Raw genomic sequence first — 11,094 nt, 5'->3', positions numbered from 1 at the left:
GTGGCGTCGGCGGCGACGGCGCCACCTGGTCGGACGACGGACGGTCACGGTCACAACCATTATATTATACTTATCTATGGTCACAACCTCTGTGCACACGACACAGTACACAGTACACAGTACACACGCCCCGCGCCACACCTCACCCCACCTAGACACTACCGATAAACCGTCGGGCGAAGACTGTTCTTTGGTGGTTCTTGCATTATTTCTAGTAGCACTTAACTTTTCTCGTTGTTTTTCACAACTGAGTTATTGAAGTTCTGCAGAATGCATTAATCCGTTGCCAGTCGTATTATCTCAATTAACTATATAATATTCTTATCATCGCATTCTAATGTAATATTACATGCGTAGGATATAACTAGTATAAGGCCAGTACCTATATTAAAGATTTAATAGAAATTCATTCAATTATTTTAATATCTAGGTACTTATTGTAGATAGTTTGATAATATATAATATAGACATGCATTAACTTTATGTCTTTATCCATTCAATGTTGACCCATTATTTTAAATTAATTTGATTAAGAGTACCTATTGTCAGAGGTGACAATTTATAAATAGTGACGGACCACATTGTTACCTATTTATTAGAATACTAGAAAATATAAATGTACACAAAATTGTAATCGATGTAATAAATGTATAAAATAATACAATGATAATAGTTTTTTTATTCATAATTTGTTTTCATATGTCTATAAATTGCTATAGACACGCTGGATAAAGAATATTACCTAAATCCAAAAATGGTTCGCTTTCAACAGCCTTATATTAATACATCGTTGTATAAAACTCGTAGTTTTTAATATACTCAATAGGCTATAATTAACAATAACCGTATAATTAATAATTTATAGTACCTATAAATAGGTATATAACTACTATTATCTACCTAATTTTAACCTACACGCCTATACCTACTTTATAGTAATACAAAGGTTATAATAATAATTATAAAATGTAAAAAAATAACTAAATACCAATTTGTCCACACTCCACTGAGCAGCTACTTGTATTAGGGGGCAGGCGCGGATCCAAGGGGTGGGGGGGGGGGCAAGGGGCCATGCCCCCCCCCCCCGTAGACTGGTGGATTTTCTATTAAATCTATTTTCGGCAGCCGATAAAATGTATTGTTTTGCCGATAGCGTTTCGGCCGTGTCCGTTTTCATCATTCGCCGTAAAAAAGCTAATCTAATCTAATCGAATATTTAAACTTGTTTGATGCAATAAAATGTCTGGCTGTTTGTAGTACCTATCTATTTTATTATTGACGATATATATTGTGTAATGATAATTTGTTAGTTGACATATAGTTACGATACAATACGCACACATCCGCTGTAACTGTCGATAATCAACATCAAACGTGATACGTGTATATGTCCATGAATTTGACCCACCCACTTTCTATGATAAGACCCAAACCAATACCAAAAGTTAGCAAATAGTTAGCAAATAATAGCAAATTTACTATAGAAGTTAGCAAATCATTATTGAGGCAGTTATAAGCATTATTTATTTGGGTGGGCCAAGTTCAGGTAACCCACCCACTTTGTCCGATCGTCTCCAAACAAACGCCGGTAGTTAGCAAACAGTTAGCAAATAATAGCAAATCAATTTTTGAAGTTGGCAAATCAAAATTCTATTTTTGGCTGATTTTAGAAAAAAAAATTCCAGCCCACCCACTTTGTCCGATCGTCTCTAAACAAACGCCGGTAGTTAGCAAACAGTTATCAAATAATAGAAAATCAATTTTTGAAGTTGGAAAATCAAAATTCTATTTTTGGCCGATTTTATAAAAAAAAATTCCAGCCCACCCACTTTATCCGATCGTCTCCAAACAAACGCCGGTAGTTAGCAAACAGTTAGCAAATAATAGCAAATCAATTTTTTGTTTTTTTTTCAATAAATATCAATAAAGTTTTATCTGTTGGGCCAAAAAGTGTAAAAATTTAATACAAGGCTCCTGATATATTAATACAATATCAGTTGAAAAATATTAAAAATACATAGGCACAATTTTTTTTATAAGCATTTAAAGATCGAATTTTGACAAAATTTATCAAATTTAAAATTGAATAATTATTTTGTAGTTAAAAATTTATAAACTGTTTAACTTTTATATCTAAGGACGAATAGTTGCAATAATTTTAGTTTAAAAACAATTTTTTTTTAATAGACTTTATTCCAGCTTTTTTCGATTTTAAAACGATGTGTGACGTTGCGTTACAAAATAATCGTTGACTAAAAATGTTGAATTTTAAGATTATATTAATATACCAATTATATATACCTAGAAATTATATAGAATATATATGGATAAAAAAACACATTATAGTAAAACTAATCACCGCTCAGAATCTAAAACGTTTATCAGTACCTAGTACCTAGCATAATAATGAAAGAGAAAATCCAAGAGTCCTGAAAGTCTGAATAGTGAACAGACTCTGTATAAATTAATCGATAAAATATTATATTATAATTATACTCAACTTCAAATCTCAACATTTCAAATTACCTAGATTTCATCCCGACGCGATTATAGACTAGCTACTACAGGCGGAGCAATAATTTTACTTTGCTGAGATTTTGCGTTGCTACACATTAATTAATCAATGATGTTTACTTAATTATGTATTTCAATAAAGGAATGTACTTACCTTCGTTTCCATTACGTATATGTTAATTATTATTTTTACTTATTATTATAAGCAATTAACAATATAATACAACTTAACATTGGGTTCAAAAAAAAACACGATTCACAATCAAGTACATCAAGGTAATGTTTAGAGTGTTTAGACATCGAATATAGATACAACAATGGTATTAAAATATAATCGATAATAAAATAAAATAATTTCGACGAATATCTATAAATACAATATTGAATATTTCCTTTTTATCAATAATTTCAATACAACAATAATTAGTATAATGTATGTTATATTTAGATCACAAGTGGCCCCCTCCACACTGTGGTAATTTCGCCGTCGGGTCCGAACAGTTTTACAGCCGCAGTTTTTACGATACGAACGGTTGAGCGGTGTCAACGTCGATAAACGGCAAAATCGCTGTGTATGGCGCACTATATTTAAACACGTTTGATTTTCGTGAACGTAAAAATCTCGGTGGTAAAGCCGTTCGGACCCGACGGCGAAAATACCGCAGTTTGACCAGAGTATCTTATGTACAATATTAATTATTAATATATTATAGTCTTTGATGATATCCACTAAAGACTTAACGCAGTATCGAAAATGCAGTGTCGTACTCCATCCAACCGTAAGGTTTGTGGCTTGTGCACCAGTGAACACACTCTCTAACCTTTTGTCTAGGTTAGGTTATGTTATAGTCCTGTATTTAGCCCAAGTGCTGAAGTCCCCAACAAATATTATTTGTGTTTCATAATCCTGTATAATATTAATATCTTAGTCCGTTAATAGATTTACATTTGTCGTGTTCATCTTATTAGCAGTAACCACGATGTGTGATGATACCAGAAGACATTAATCGTGTGAAAAAAACACAGACTACAGAGTGTGATGCACACACGATGATTGAACACTGGTTGATCATGATCCGGTCGTAGTGTTAATTTGGATTGAGGTGGTAAAATAACACAACACGTTTATTTGCTTTATGTCACTAATTAGTATATAATATTATTACAGCCAAATAATACACGGGCGTGAAGTTCGTGAAATATAATGTTATAATATAACATATTAGGTTATTAATTTAAGTAGGTATACTTATATGGTTATAGGTATACGTTATTATTAATTTCTTAGACTAGCAAATCGCGATATTCATCAGTAATTCATTGTTTTGATCAAATCATTAAAAAATAAATATTATGAATACGGCTGACGAAAAATACCAAAACCAACTTACATTACTGTCGGTTGTTTCGTCGTCGCTGTATCGATAAGACAATAAATTATTAGTTAATAATCTAATCTTTCCTCTTTCGTCTATAAACATAAACACCGATTACAAATGATTACCTCTACGCAGATGTGTTTAACGCGGGGGGCTTATAGTGAGCACTTGCCGCAAGCGAAAAATTTTCAAAATATTTTATAGGCATTCATAAATCTAGATTATAGATTCTTAAATTATTCATAACATTTTTTAGTCTTATCGTAATGAATTAATTTTTCTACCAGTGGCTTAAACTATTATAAATGTTAAAAATATGTTTATATATATTTTATGGAACATACGTATATATTTTTAATAATAATATACATATAAGTAAATAACATGTACAGTCATACAAAGATCTAAATAAACCTCACCTAATGGTGACCAAGTGCGTACGCAGCGAGAGTGCTGTTATGTAAATCGGCCCGATGGTCATCGATGGGTGTTGCCCAAGCCGATGGAACAAATTATTTAGATAAGAAGTTCTTATTAAGAACATAACAATTTGATATATTTAATAATATTAACAACTGTGTGACTGTACATATAATATTATAATATATATATTAAGGATTATGACCCTCTTTTTAGTCATTAGCCACTACAATGCAGTGGCGTATTTTGAGTAATTTATCGGGGGGTATCCAACATTTATTGAACCTCTCAAACAATTCATCAAAATTAAAATCGAAATATATTACATTTTCTGTAAGCCTATTAAAATAAACTTTTACAAACTAAGTTATACAGTCGTTGTCAAATAAATTGAGACGACAGCGGCGCTTTTCAGTAGGTGTAGCCTAAACTATAGTCACTGTGTGTTTCGCCTCACCTATTTGTTTATTATAAATGTATAAAAATGTATCTGGAAACGACTGAAAAACAACTTTTTAAACTTTAATTTAATTTTTCACAGATAAAAAAATAGAGAGTTATTTTTCGCTAGATTTTCATTTAGCGAGGTAGATTTCCGAAACTGGATTTCGTTGTTTTGGATCTTGTTAGATTCACATTGGTTAGGAAAAGTGCAGTGAAGATTTTCAGAACTTTATCTTTAATAGTTAATTCACTACAGAACATGAAAACAAATTTAAACAAATTTTATTGGGCATTTTTTTATGTTTTTCAGCTTTACAGCTTTGTAGTGAATTAACGATTGGAAGTAAAGTTCTGAAAATCATCACTGCACTTCTCCTAGCCAATGTGAATCTAACAAGACCCCAAACCACAAAATCCGTTATCCCGTTTCGGAAATCTACCTCGCTAAATGAAAATCTAACGAAAAATAACTCTTATTTTTATCTGTGAAAAATTGAATAATTAAAAAAAAAATTGAATTCCACATTTTGAATTTGCTTGATAATCTTTTTTAATGAGTTATCAACCAACTTTCTACCTATCATAGTTTAGGAGAAAAATTAAATAATAGAATTTTTGGGAGATCTTTCTCACTAAATGAAAATGTAAATGATTTATTGTGAGGCTATTCACACCGACATTTTTCTGGATTCAAATTGTTATACCACTTGGGTGTGATATCAGTTAATACATTTCTAAAAATTAAAAATCAAGAAAGTTTACATGCCGATCCCTAACTTGGCAAGCGTTTTTATATTGAGTTCAGAGTTGTAATATAAATTATATTGAATCGATATTTTTTCCGATTATTTTATTTTATTATCCTATAATGGCGTTCGTCTCTAATGTGTTAATAATTATTTAATTTATTTGAATAAATAAGTACTTAGGTACGTTATTCAGTAAACACCTGGTACATTGGTGGACGGTGGTACGTACAACATGACAGTAGACGAAAAAATGAATGACAAATTGACAAATAATACCTAATAGTATAATAGTATGATCATTGATTATAAATACTAGTATTTAATTACTATTTATAATCAATGAAATTATTAATAATGAAATGTATAATTCTCTAAACTGATAAACTGTAAGCTAGATTAAAATATAATACATACGTATTCACAATATTTTTGTTGTTGTATTTTCACTGCGGCCTGCGGGTATTTTTATTATTGTAATGACCCGTTGAATTTCAAATAATTTTTGGATATCCCTGATAAATTGTAGATAATAGTCTCTGTGTCGTCGAATCTAATCAAATTAATTTCAGTTTTGTCGTTTATATAAAAATACCATTTATTTTATAATAATTAAGCAAATTTTTTTGCTGTTAAGATAAACCAAGTCTGATCAAATGTATAGTCAATAAATACTTTGTGTTATGCCTATTTAATTTTATCATGGTTTTTTTAGTATGGAGTGAGACACATTTTGTGCTGTAAGAAAAGTAATTGTGCAGTGAAAATTGTTACTTCGTGCAGTACAAAAAAAGAATTTCAGGATGATATTTATTGTATATTATAAAATTATACCTACTATTATTTGATGTAAAAGTTAACATAAAAATTAAAAAGAAGTTACCTAGTCAATTGATTATTTTTAGTTTTATAAACAATTATTATTACAAATTACCTATTACAAGTAAATATTACTTAGTAAGTATAATTGTACACTCGTGTGTCGTGTATAAGACGGAGACAACTAAATATGCACGCGTAGTGTCCTCTTAAAAAAAATTTAACAATGTTCATTTTATAGTCGAGCTTTCACCAATATTTTTCATTTATTATTTGTACACGCAGATAAAACTAAAATAAACACATGGGTAGGTATATTTGCTATCGTCATTCACTCAAATTGTAATCGCTTGAGCAGATATTCGGCTCTTTTTTATTAGTTATCACTTGCAAGATCTTAAAAGATGGTGCACCAGCACACGCAATGCCATCATTGTTCGTCAATATTTAAATGAAATATTTCTGTGTACAAAATATAGCAAATAAATAATATCGGCGATACCTCGATTATAAAATTAACATTGTTAAAATTTCTTTTAAAACAGATAATTCATAAATATTAAATTTGATCATATTGTAACTTTGCCAATTTTATAATTAGAAAAAAACTTTTTGTACAAAAATTGTTTACAAAAATATACTATACCTGCATCCATCACAGAGAAAAATGTTGCTGTTAAAATAAAAGAAGTTGTGCATTCTGAGCCAATTTGAAATTGGCATGAAAATATGTGGTACCTAAATATTTAGGTACTCCCTATCACTTCCCGAAAACCCCATTTCAATCTAAAGTCATCCAGCTGAAATATTAAGTGATACCTCATATCATGAACAGTATGAACACACTGTATAGTGTATAAAGTATATAAGTATATAACATATATCTAGATGCTATAATTCTTTTAAATTTCGATGATTTTATTTTTTAAAAGTTAATACTTAGGTACATATTAAATTACAATTGATGAAACTAAAATTTAAGACATTTAAAGTTATTAAAATTATTTATGTGTATGTTATTTAATTTACGTTTAAATTTTGTAAATCTGTTGATTTCTGAAATGTTTAGTCAATTTTGAACTGTAATTGATACATACAAATGTAATAATATTAATGAAATTACTAAAATTCTTATATTTACTGGTAAGTTAGTACAATTTTAATGATACCCAATAATATCTTTAATAGCGTTTTAATATTAAAACTCTTAAAATTGTTTGTGTGAGGGTAGTTCCTATATTTTAGATTCTGAGCGGAGCGATAAATGTATTGATTTTGCAATGATGTGTGTTTTTATATTTATTTTTATTTGTGTCTGTGTACACGATAAGTAGTTGAAATAATGCTTCGATTTTCAACTTCAGTATCTTGTTTGATGGGAAAGTCAATCTAGTTGGTGCCTGGGGAGGTCAAAATTCCAAGTAATTTTCAAAAGCACCGGGAAAAAAACAAAAAAAAATTAAGGAAAACAGAGAATTTTTACGCAAAATCCGTTTCGACCTAATCGATTTTGGTTTTTGTTGTTATTCTAAGACAAATGACCGTGATATTTTTACATGATAACTTCACTGAATATTTATATTAACATTTGCCATAGACCATACAATTTTCAAAATATTTTGACTTGTTTTGAGCATTTTACTGATATTTTTGGGTTCAATTTTTTTTAGTTTTTTTTCCTTTAAATGTCAATCAAATGTTATTCGTTGGGTCAAAAAGCTTGAAAATGTAATACAATAAGGCTCTCAATATATTGTTACAATGGCAGTTGAAAAATATTAAAAATATATTGTCACAATTATTTTTAATAAGCATTTAAAGTTCAAATTTTAAAAAAAATTATCAAATTTTAAATTTTAAAATGATTTTTTAGTTAAAATAATGACTTAAGGTATTTTTTTGTAATTTTATAATATTAATTCAACTAATAAATAATCTATATATTATATAGGAGACCGCCCCGATTCACTCATCAACGCCCAGACCAAACCGCTGGGTCTAGAGACTTTACATTTTCTACAAATGTTCCTTAAGCAATGTAAGAGCGCGCTAAGAAAGGATTTTTCAAAATTCGATCTCTAAGGGTGTAAAAGGGAGGTTGAAAGAATACAACAGTGGCGCTATCTATCACGCAATATTTAGTTTAAATATGCAATATTGGTTTTAAAATATAAAACGTACGTACTTGATATTTGGAATAGTGGTTCCTTTATTGATCTAGATGTGCAATAATAAAGGATTTTCTGATAATCATATTTTGAAGAGGTGGTCAAACAGCGATCTTAAGATTCACGGTGGAAATTGAAAATTTTTTTTTGTTTATTAATGGTTGCTTTTGGTTACAGGTTATATATACGATTACGTTTACGCCGATTTGTCCGTAAAAACAAAATGAAATAAATTAAATTAAAATAACCCCTAAAATATATTAATATATAAATATTAAATGCTCCTAAACATTTGGGATGATAAACTATGACTTCAATACTATTTTAGGTACCTACACTGTATAAATATTTTTTTTGAACTCCAAACACATACTAATATAGGTTTTATTTTATCACCCACCTCGCTGTGTCCGCAATCTACCGCAGTTAGATTGCCTACTTGATAATATACTGTTAACTGTTCACATAACCATAAGTGAATCAGGTGTCTCAAGGGCAACGCCACGCGGGATTGCTAAAAATTAAAAGTACTGTTAAAAATTAGAATATTATTTGGCTTCCATATGCACAGCGAATTATACCCAAAAGGAGGATTTATTTGAAAAAAAATAAAGAATGGCTAAGAAAACAGCATCTATAATTAATAACTATAGATATTGTACTATATCTCATTAAAAAAATAAACATAGGAAAGATGTGTTCATCTATGTTTATATTTAAACATGTTTTGGCAAACCTTTGAATTATAATAAATAATTAAAAATCTAAGGATCAGATTTAAGTTTTCAAATGTATTAGTATTATACCTCGTTAACTTTAATATGGGTATTACTTTATAATAATATCTAATACTATATAGAAATGAATTATCAATAAAACAGTACATAATACATATTATACAATTAAAAATACATATTCCTAACATTGTGGGATACTGGGATAGGATTTAGGTAAGGCAGTCAGCATTATGCCATAATAATGGTTATTATCCATTGGAAAAGCAATAACGAAGGTCTACTTGTCTCCTATTCACATTTTCAAGTATTTGGCCAACTATATATCAATTTAGTCTATACTATAACAGCAGTTACAGCCTAAGGTGTACACTTTAGACAGTTGGTAATGATCTCATTACTGTGTGTAAAATACAAGTAGCAATAATATATTATGATATTTGTGTCAGTACTATATCTGTAACCACTGGCCTGTTCAGGTGGAGCAAACCAAGTTTTAGGGGAAAGATACGGTGGGCCACGGTCCGTGACTATATGGACCTAGTTAGTACGCCCCAGCAGTAATTTGTAGCATTATAAATTTATAACAGTACTAAATGTCATTATTATACGTACTTAGCCAGTATTGGCTGTCAATACTCTGGCTGTACTGGAAACGAGTATAGGTACTGGTAGTGTATCATTCCAGTACTTGGCCAGTATGAATATCAGTACTGGTGAAGCATGATCTCCCAGATATTTGACTGTACTGATGATAACACTGGCTACCAGTAGTAGTCAGTACTGGCGCAGTGTTGGGCCCGTTGTAAATTTATGATTGGGTTACTGTGAATATTAAAATTTAACCTCTTAAAAGTACAAACTAGACCAGAAAATATTCTGAAGTGTTAATCACGATTAAAGATAGTATGGTTGCCCAACGAATCTAGAAAAGTGTCTACAGAAATGAATCTCCATTATCGGTATTAAACAGTTGGAGACTTACGCACTGACGCTTATTAATTTTTGTAGTGACTATAAATGCAATTATCTTTCAAATGTAAATTGTTGTTCCGTGATAGCCACTATGACATATAGATGCTAGTGCTTAAGTCTCCAGCTGTTTAATTTAACTTTAATACTGATTATAGAGATTCATTTCGGTAGACACTTTTAAAGTATGGGAATCATGGGTCGATGGGCAACTATACTATCTATAGCCGTGGTGTAAATTGAAGTTTTATTTCTACTGTAGAAAATGTTTATAGACAGAAAAAAACACACACATCATTGTAAAATCATCGCTCAGCTCAGAATCTAAAAATCATAAAAGTTCCAAACTTCGGTTCTCTGCTTATTTTATATTTCTAGATCCAAAGAGCTTTTGATCTAAGAATTATTTTACTCAAATATTTCACATCACAGCTTACTACAAGCAGGAATAGAGCATTAGATTTTTTAATTGATATCTATTGTCTTAGCTTCTAAAGAATCATATTTTAATAAGGTAATATTGTAACAAAGTCAAACAAAATATACACAAAATTATATCAAGCGGAAAATTATTCAGTTTTATTTTTCATTTAAAAATTATTATTCATTACAAAATCATTCTTGTATTACATATGTTTAGACCTAGTCAAAGGAAACATAGGTACGCCATTTTATTAAGTAAGTGAAACCATACAAATATTTATGCAAGAAAAAAATAATTACAAAAAATTGTTCTTGTTTATAAATATGTATATAATTCAATATAAATATACCTACACAGTTCTTTTATTTTATAGGTATTACGCATAGTTCTACACAATATATTATTATCGATCTTACAAACCTACTATACAGCTTACATGTATAAGTTATTAGTATAATATGGTTCATGGTATAA

This window comes from Metopolophium dirhodum, chromosome 1, assembly GCF_019925205.1.
Source record: "Metopolophium dirhodum isolate CAU chromosome 1, ASM1992520v1, whole genome shotgun sequence".
Taxonomy (NCBI): Eukaryota; Metazoa; Arthropoda; class Insecta; order Hemiptera; family Aphididae; genus Metopolophium; species Metopolophium dirhodum.
The sequence above is the reverse complement of the archived record's forward strand: the minus strand, read 5'-3'. Positions refer to the sequence as shown.